Raw genomic sequence first — 8,337 nt, 5'->3', positions numbered from 1 at the left:
TCCATGCAGATGGGCAGGACGGGCGCAGCAACATCTGCTGCGTGTGAACTGCATGCTGACAGCAATGTGTGCCCGCGCTCACTGAGCGGCCCCTATGGGTGATGCTTCCACCCTGCCAGTAATCTGCAGAAAGCCGCGGCTGGCATTTATTTATGACCGGCCCTATTAGGCTGGGTTCACCCAGGGCGGATTCCCGTCGGAAATCTCGCGGCTTGGCCGCAGCAAAAACCGCGAGATTTCCGCTGGGAGAACCGCGGCGGCTTAAACTGTGGCGGCTTTGAAGTGGCTCGGCTGCATGCTTTTCCGTTGCGGCCGGCGCTCCCATAGAGGAGAGCGCGGCCGTGACATAAATAAACAAAAAAGGAAAGGTAAACAGACATGCTCAAACTTTGGAAGCCGCGGTTGTGGCGGCCGCAGCCGCAGTTTTAACCGGATTTACCGCAGCGGATTAGCCGTCCCGTGTGGACGAGGTTTCTGAGAAATCTCATCCACATGGCTGGCTAATCCCGAGATTAGCGGCCGCGGGCGGATCTGCTGCGGGAAAACCGCGGCAAATCCGCCGTGTGAGAACCCAGCCTTAGAGGTATTGAGCAGCCAGTGCAGTTAGTTCTGGCCCCGTCCGCTGCGCCCACAAAGGACCCCGGACTCCTTCACCCGCTGCACATTTACAAATGCAGACACCGGGGGGAAAGAGTCCAGGACCCTCCACGAGTGCAGCGGGCCGCCAGGTAGGGCTTACATTGTTGGGGTCACTACTGGGGCTGCTATGGGGAATACTATTACCACTGGGACTGTTATTAGTACTGGGGCTACTTTGGGGTCACTGGTACTAGTGGGAACACTTTTGAGTCACTATTAGCACTGGGACCGCTATGAAGGGGGGGGGGGGGGGGGTCACTGTTACTACTGGGGCTACTACAGGGGCCACTATTATTACTGCGGCCTCTGTGGGGTTACTATTACCACTGGGACCACTATGGGGGGGGGGGGGGCACTATTACTAATGGAATCACTAATGCAGGACACTATTTCTACTGGGGCCACTAACAGGGATCACTAATACTCCTTGGCCACTTTGGGGGGTTGGCGGGTCTCTATTACTGCTAGGGCCACTGTTATTGCAGGGGCCACTATGGCATTTACTATTACTATAGGGCCACTATTGAGACCACCATTATTACTACGGCCACTATGGGGTTCACTATTACTATTGGGGCCACTATTATCATTGGGGCCCTTATGGGGGGGGTCAATATTACTAATGGTGCCACTAACACTCCTGGCTCTGCTATGGGGTTCACGTTTACTGCTGGTGCCACTATGGTGGCCACTAAAAGTACATTATGTTAAAAACATACATTGTGATAAGCCACACCCCAAGCCACACCCCCTTTTCCATTGGCCAGTATTTTTTCGTGATAAAGGTGTCAATCCTAGCCGTTGCTGCGCATATAGGACGAGGCTGCAGTATACACTGTGTGCGCAATGCACCACCCCCCACAACTATTCCAGCTCTGCAAGACGCAGGAAATCACTACCTGCCTGCACCGCGGGGGTCTTAATCCTTGCCTGCAGTAATCTGTGCCCTACATTCCAGGCAAAGCAGCTTAACCCACTTCAGGCTGACCCGCCAGAGGCCCGGTGTCTCCTCTGCTGACCGCCGGCACCATGGGCCGACCCTCCAGCTTGCATGTGCTGAGGCGTAGAGGTGTAAATGGCTCCTGATCGGACAAATGGTCAGCGCGGTGGATGGTTAGACGGGGGCGACACGAGACCAAAGATTGCCGTGCAGCCCTACAATATTGCAATGTATCAGTCATGCTGTGGCTTACAAGTTGCAGCAGCCGCGACCTGCATGTCGCAAAAAGTCGAGTGAGATTGAATATTTTTGCGTTCTGTGGGGCGCGGTCACTACTGCAGTGAATTTTATTACATTGCAACACCACAAAGCTGCACTGTGACCTGTGTGACCGTGTAGCCTTAACCCAATGCCATATTTACACAGGCGAGTGCGATATTGATCCAAGTGTCGGACCGATAAATCACACTCTTTAAGCAGGGTGACGTCCCGATTTAGGTGGGATAGTCCCCAGGGTTCCAAAGCGGAACATCCATCTGCCTTGCTTTTGGGACACAGAATCACCATGAAGGTGATAAGCACATGGGGTGCCGCAGCTCCCCGGCTGGTAATTACTCACTTGTGCTGCTACGGGTGCACACACTGATGTCAGTGTGCACCTGGGATCTTCCTCCCCTGACCTCTCCTCATTGCTTCTGCAGAAGGAGAGGAGAAGGGAGGAGGGGTCCAGGCGCACACACTGCTGTCAGTGTGTGCCTCCCCGCAGCAGCGCTGAGCAAAGCAGTGGCGCTCTGAAGACAGGAAGGAGGTAAGTATATCGGTCACAGGGGGCTCTATTCTGAGGTTAGTGTGGGGTCACTATTACTACTGAGGCCACTGTGGGGGGACACTTACCACTGGGACTAATCTAAGAAACACTATTACTACTGGGGCCACTGTGGGGAATCACTATTACTACTGAAGCCACTGTGCGGGTCACTATTACTACTGGGACTAATATAGAGGGCACTATTACTACTCAGGCCACTGTGCGGGTCACTATTACTACTGGGACTAATATAGAGGGCACTATTACTACTCAGGCCACTGTGCGGGTCACTATTACTACTGGGACTAATATAGAAGGCACTATTACTACTCAGGCCACTGTGCGGGTCACTATTACTACTGGGACTAATATAGAAGGCACTATTACTACTCAGGCCACTGTGCGGGTCACTATTACTACTGGGACTAATATAGAAGGCACTATTACTACTCAGGCCACTGTGCGGGTCACTATTACTACTGGGACTAATAGAAGACACTATTACTACTCGGGCCACTGTGCGGGTCACTATTACTACTGGGACTAATATAGAAGACACTTACTACTCGGGCCACTGTGTGGGTCACTATTACTACTGGGACTAATATAGAAGGCACTATTACTACTCAGGCCACTGTGGGGGAAACTATTACTACTGAGGCCACTGTGTGGGTCACTATTACTACTGGGACTAATATAGGGGCGCACAATTACTACTAGTGCCACTGTAGGGGGTCACTAATACTACTGGGGCCGATTTAGAGGACACTATTACTACTGGGGCCGATATAAAGGACACTATTACTATTGGGGCCACTGTGGGGATCACTATTACTACTGAGGCCACTGTGCAGGTCACTATTACTACTGGGAATAATATAGAGGGCACTATTACTACTCGGGCCACTGTGGGGGACACTATTAATACTGAGGCCACTGTGTGGGTCACTATTACTACTGGGACTAATATAGGGGGCACAATTATTACTGGTGCTACTGTAGGGGTCACTATTACTAGTGAGGCCGCTGTGGAGGTCACTGATACTACTGGAGCCTATATAGAAGACACTATTACTACTGGGGCCGATATAAAAGGACACTATTACTACTGGGGCCAATGTGGGGGACACTATTACTACTGAGGGGGTTACTATTACTACTGGGACTAATATAGGGGCCACTATTACTACTAGGCTGATATAGGAGACACTATTACTACTGGGGCCAATATAGAGGATTTTGTTTTTACCACTGATGCCACTGTGGGGTCACTATTACTATTGAGGCCAATATAGGGTACACTATTACTACTAAGGGCCACTATTACTACTGGGGTTAATATGGGAGACACTATTAATACTGAGGCCACTGTGGGGGTCACTATTACTACTGAGGCCAATATAGGGGACACTATTACTACTGGGGCTGATATAGGGGTCATTATTACTACTGAGGCCACTGTGGTCGGTCACTAATACGACTGGGGCAGATATAGCGGACATTATTAGTACTGGGGCCACTGTGGGGATCACTATTACTACTGGGGCCGATATAGGGATCATTATTACTACTGAGGCCACTGTGGGCGGTCACTAATATGACTGGGGCAGATATAGCGGACATTATTAGTACTGGGGCCACTGTGGGGATCACTATTACTAATGAGGCCAATATAGAAGACACTTACTACTGAGGCCACTGTGCGGGTCACTATTACTATTATGGCCCCTGTGGGGGTTACTATTACTACAGGAGCTAATATAGGGGACACTATTACTACTGAGGCCACTGTGGGGATCAGCATCACTACATGAGCTCCTTTAGGAGACACTATTACTACTGGGGCAGATATAGGGGAAACTATTACTACTAAGGCCACTGTTAGATTCACTATTACTACTGGAGCCAGTATAGGGGACACTATTACTATTGAGGCCACTGTGGAGGGTCACTATTGCTACTGGGGCGAATGTAGGGGACACTATTACTACTGAGGCTACTGTGGTGGTCACCATTACTGCTGCAGCTGATATATGGGACACTATTACTACTAAGGCCACTTTGGGGGTCACTATTACTACTGGGGCCACTGTGGGGGGCCACTATTACTACTGGGGCTTATACTGGGTCTGATATAGGGGACACTATTACTACTGGGGCCGATATAGGGGCCACTATTAATACTGAGGCCACTATGGGGGTTAATATTGCTACTGAGGTGGATATAGGGGAAACTAATGCTACTGGGGTGGATATGTAAGGCACACTATTACTACTGAGGCTACTGTGGTGGTCGCTATTACTACTGCAGCCGATATATAGGACACTATTACTACTAAGGCCACTGTGGGGGGGGTCACTATTACTACTGGGGCTAATATAAGAGACACTATTACTACTAAGGCCACTGTGCGGGTCACTATTACGGCCCCTGTGAGGGTCACTATTACTACTGGGTGCAATATAGGGGACACTATTACTACTGAGGCACTGTGGGGCTCAGTATTACTACAGGGGCTCCTTTAGGAGACACTATTACTACTGGGGCAGATGTAGGGAAAACTATTACTACTAAGGCCACTGTTAGCTTCACTATTACTACCAGAGCTGGTATAAGGGACACTATTACTACTGAGGCCACTGTGGAGGGTCACTATTGCTACTGGAGTGAATGTAGGGGTCACTATTACTAGTGGGGCCAATATATGGGATACTATTACTACTGGGGCCACTGTGGGGGGTCACTATTACTACTGGGGCAGATGTAGGGGACACTATTACTACTGAGGCTACTGTGGTGGTCACTATTACTACTAAGGCCACTGTGGGGATCACGATTAGTACTGGGGCCGATACTGGGGCCATTGTGGGGGACACTATTACTACTGGGGCTGATACTGGGGCCACTATGGGGGTTACTATTGCTACTGGGGTGGATATGTAAGGCACACTGTTACTACTGCAGCCGATATATGGGACACTATTACTACTAAGGCCACTGTGGGGGGTCACTATTACTACTGGGGCTAATATAAGAGACACTATTACTACTGCAGCCACAGTGCGGGTCATTATTACTACAGTGGCTGATATAGGGGACACTTTTACTACTGAGGCCACTGTGGGGCTCAGTATTACTACAGGGGCTCCTTTAGGAGACACTATTACTACTGGGGCAGATATAGGGTAAACTATTACTACTAAGGCCACTGTTGGCTTCACTATTACTACTTGAGCTGATATAGGGGACACTATTACTAGTGGGGCCGATATATGGGACACTTACTACTGAGGCCACTGTGGAGGGTCATTACTGCTACTGGGGCCGATATTGGGGACACTATTGCTACTGGGCCCACTGTGGGAGCCACTATTACTATTGGGTCTGATATAGGGCACACTATTAGTACTGTATATGGAGGATTAAAGAGCTTTTTTCATTATATCTTTTTGGCACTTGTATATGCTGCTGTAAAGTCTTCTTTGGCAGTGCGGACCCGGACTCCCATCTCTTACAGCTCTTGCACTATTAGTCTCCCTTATTGTCCTGCCCGATTTGGGTTATATTGTGTGCTGCTGGTTGCTGCATTTTGTGGGATTACTACTGGGGCCCATATAGGGGATACTAATACTACTGGGGCGTATCTGCAGCTGACTTCATACTATGCGGCGCTCCCTCTCACCTCCTCCGACGGCTTCCCGCTGTCAGCACTCCCCGCTAATGGCTCCCAGCGGCCTGTAGTAACCTCACCTGACCAGCATCATCTGACCAGCAGCACTGTACCTGACCAGGCCGCTGGAAGCCGTTATATACAACTGATATCCAGTCAAAATCCCCAGCAACGGTTCGTATTTTGACTGTTTTTGGGGTGCAGAAATGCTGTGTGATTTGCTTCCTGTCTTTTTTTGAAATGGCGCTGTACATTTTATAGCAACGGAAGTATCATAGGTTGTGATAAATCCCGCCCCTGACCACACCCCTTTGTCTTGCTTTAAACCTGGGAAAATCTGGTTACCTTACTTTAAGAGAGTGTCACCACGTTTTTGCAGCTCTCTGAGAGCACCATTAGGTAGTGCCTGTCACACTGATATGTCTGCTGTGGATCTGTGCAGGAGTTTGGGAGAAACCTGCCTTTTATCAGTAGCAGCACAGCATAGAGGAATACAGGAAATAGTCCTGGATATTCATGAGCTGCTGGCTAGCTCCGCCCACCTGCCTTCCAGCCAATGATTGACTCCTGTCTGCCTATTACTGTGCCTAGAGAGAGCAATCATTGGCTGGAGGGCAGGTGGGTGTGGCTGCAACTCACGAATATTCAGGACTAGTTCTGTGTCCCGCTGCTACTAATTAAATGCAAGTTTCTCCAAAACTCCTGCACAGATCCACAGCAGACATATCCCTGCAACCAGTGTGACAGGAACTGGCACAGAAAGATAGGGCATAAAAACATCGCAAGAGTGAAAACATCCCAAATATGGAGGAAACCATTGAAAATAATTGATTTCATAATTTAGCGTTTTTACTCACGCTCGCATTGAGTGAAAATCGTACAATGTTATCGCCCCTGTGAAACCACTCTGATGGTGCCATCAGCGCGGCGTGCACATTCTGTCCGCATTGCGTCACGGTACGGGTTTTTCATGCACGTGAAAATTGGATGTTTCAATAGAAAAAGATTAGAAATCGCATCACAGTCTCCTCTCCATACAGCATCGCTGCGAGACGAAAACATCCATGGAAACAATGGGTTAATACATTGCGCAAATTCTGGACGTGGGACAAAAGCACAGAACTCATAGGATTTTTTTTCACCCGTGTAAATAAACCCCAAGGTCACGTGTACACGGGCCAATAGCGAGCTGTGCCTGAGCCCTCACACGGACGCTCCGCACATCACCAGTCCTGTCGCTGCACGTGAATCGCACATAATAGGACCTGCGACAGCAGAGCGAGGAAAACACTGTAAATAAGCCCCCCGGGAACAAAGGGTTAATGCGCTGTGCGAGCGCTTCTTGGCTTTGATTTTCATAGTCGTCTAAATGCGGCCCCAAGCCAGCTTCACGCCGGCATATGCGCATTTACGTATGCAATTGCGCTTTAGCAACATGTCTGCGCAAAATGGGCCATTAAGTTTAATCTGGGCTATTTTTTTGCGCAATTCGCACATTAAAAAAATTCGGCAGATCTCTTTTGTGTGAAGGAAATGCATCCGCAGAATGCGCTCATGTGAACGGCGCCGTGTAAATCAAGGGGTTCTATTCAGTGTGCAATACGTAGCGCAAATGTGTCTGTGCGAATAAGCCCTAATCTGAGACTCTGTACCTCTGGATGTAAACTACACAGCGCCGCTGGATGCGAGGCGGTCCGTGCGACCAAAGACCGCAGCGTAGCCTGGCCATCCTGCCATGTAATGGCTGTAGCGACTATGACCCGGGTCAGCAATACACCGCAGCGCTGCAATCTGTGGCCCCACCGCCTTGTACCCGGAGCCTGGTGACCCACTAGTCTGTTCTTTCAGAAGGTGAAGGGTCAGCTCCAGCCAGAGCCGCGGCGACACGTAGGACGGAGCGCGCAGCTTTATGTAAATGAGGCTTCATCCGTGTAGAACGAGTTCTCTAAGTTTAGAGCACTTTGGGGGACGCTTGGAAAACTTCTTCCGCCAGTTTTTGACGTTAAAGGCTTGCTTCCACAAAAATGTCGCTGTCCGCCACTTTCCCCAAAAAGGGGTGTGGCCTCCTGGACTGATTTATGTATAATTTACGCCACAAACTGGTGCGAATAATACCGGAGATGGATGCGGGGTGAATTGTGCCCAATATACGAGGCGGCGTGCGCCGGGAGAGATAATATCACAACTGGCGCCTGAAATGGCGGTGTCCACAAATTTCCCCCTTGCGTTTCCGTTTCTCAGTAGTTTCAAAATCTCTGCTTGCTGTTGCTGGATGGACA

Source organism: Eleutherodactylus coqui, chromosome 13, assembly GCF_035609145.1.
Source record: "Eleutherodactylus coqui strain aEleCoq1 chromosome 13, aEleCoq1.hap1, whole genome shotgun sequence".
NCBI classification, from domain to species: Eukaryota; Metazoa; Chordata; class Amphibia; order Anura; family Eleutherodactylidae; genus Eleutherodactylus; species Eleutherodactylus coqui.
This window is presented reverse-complemented; position numbering follows the sequence as displayed.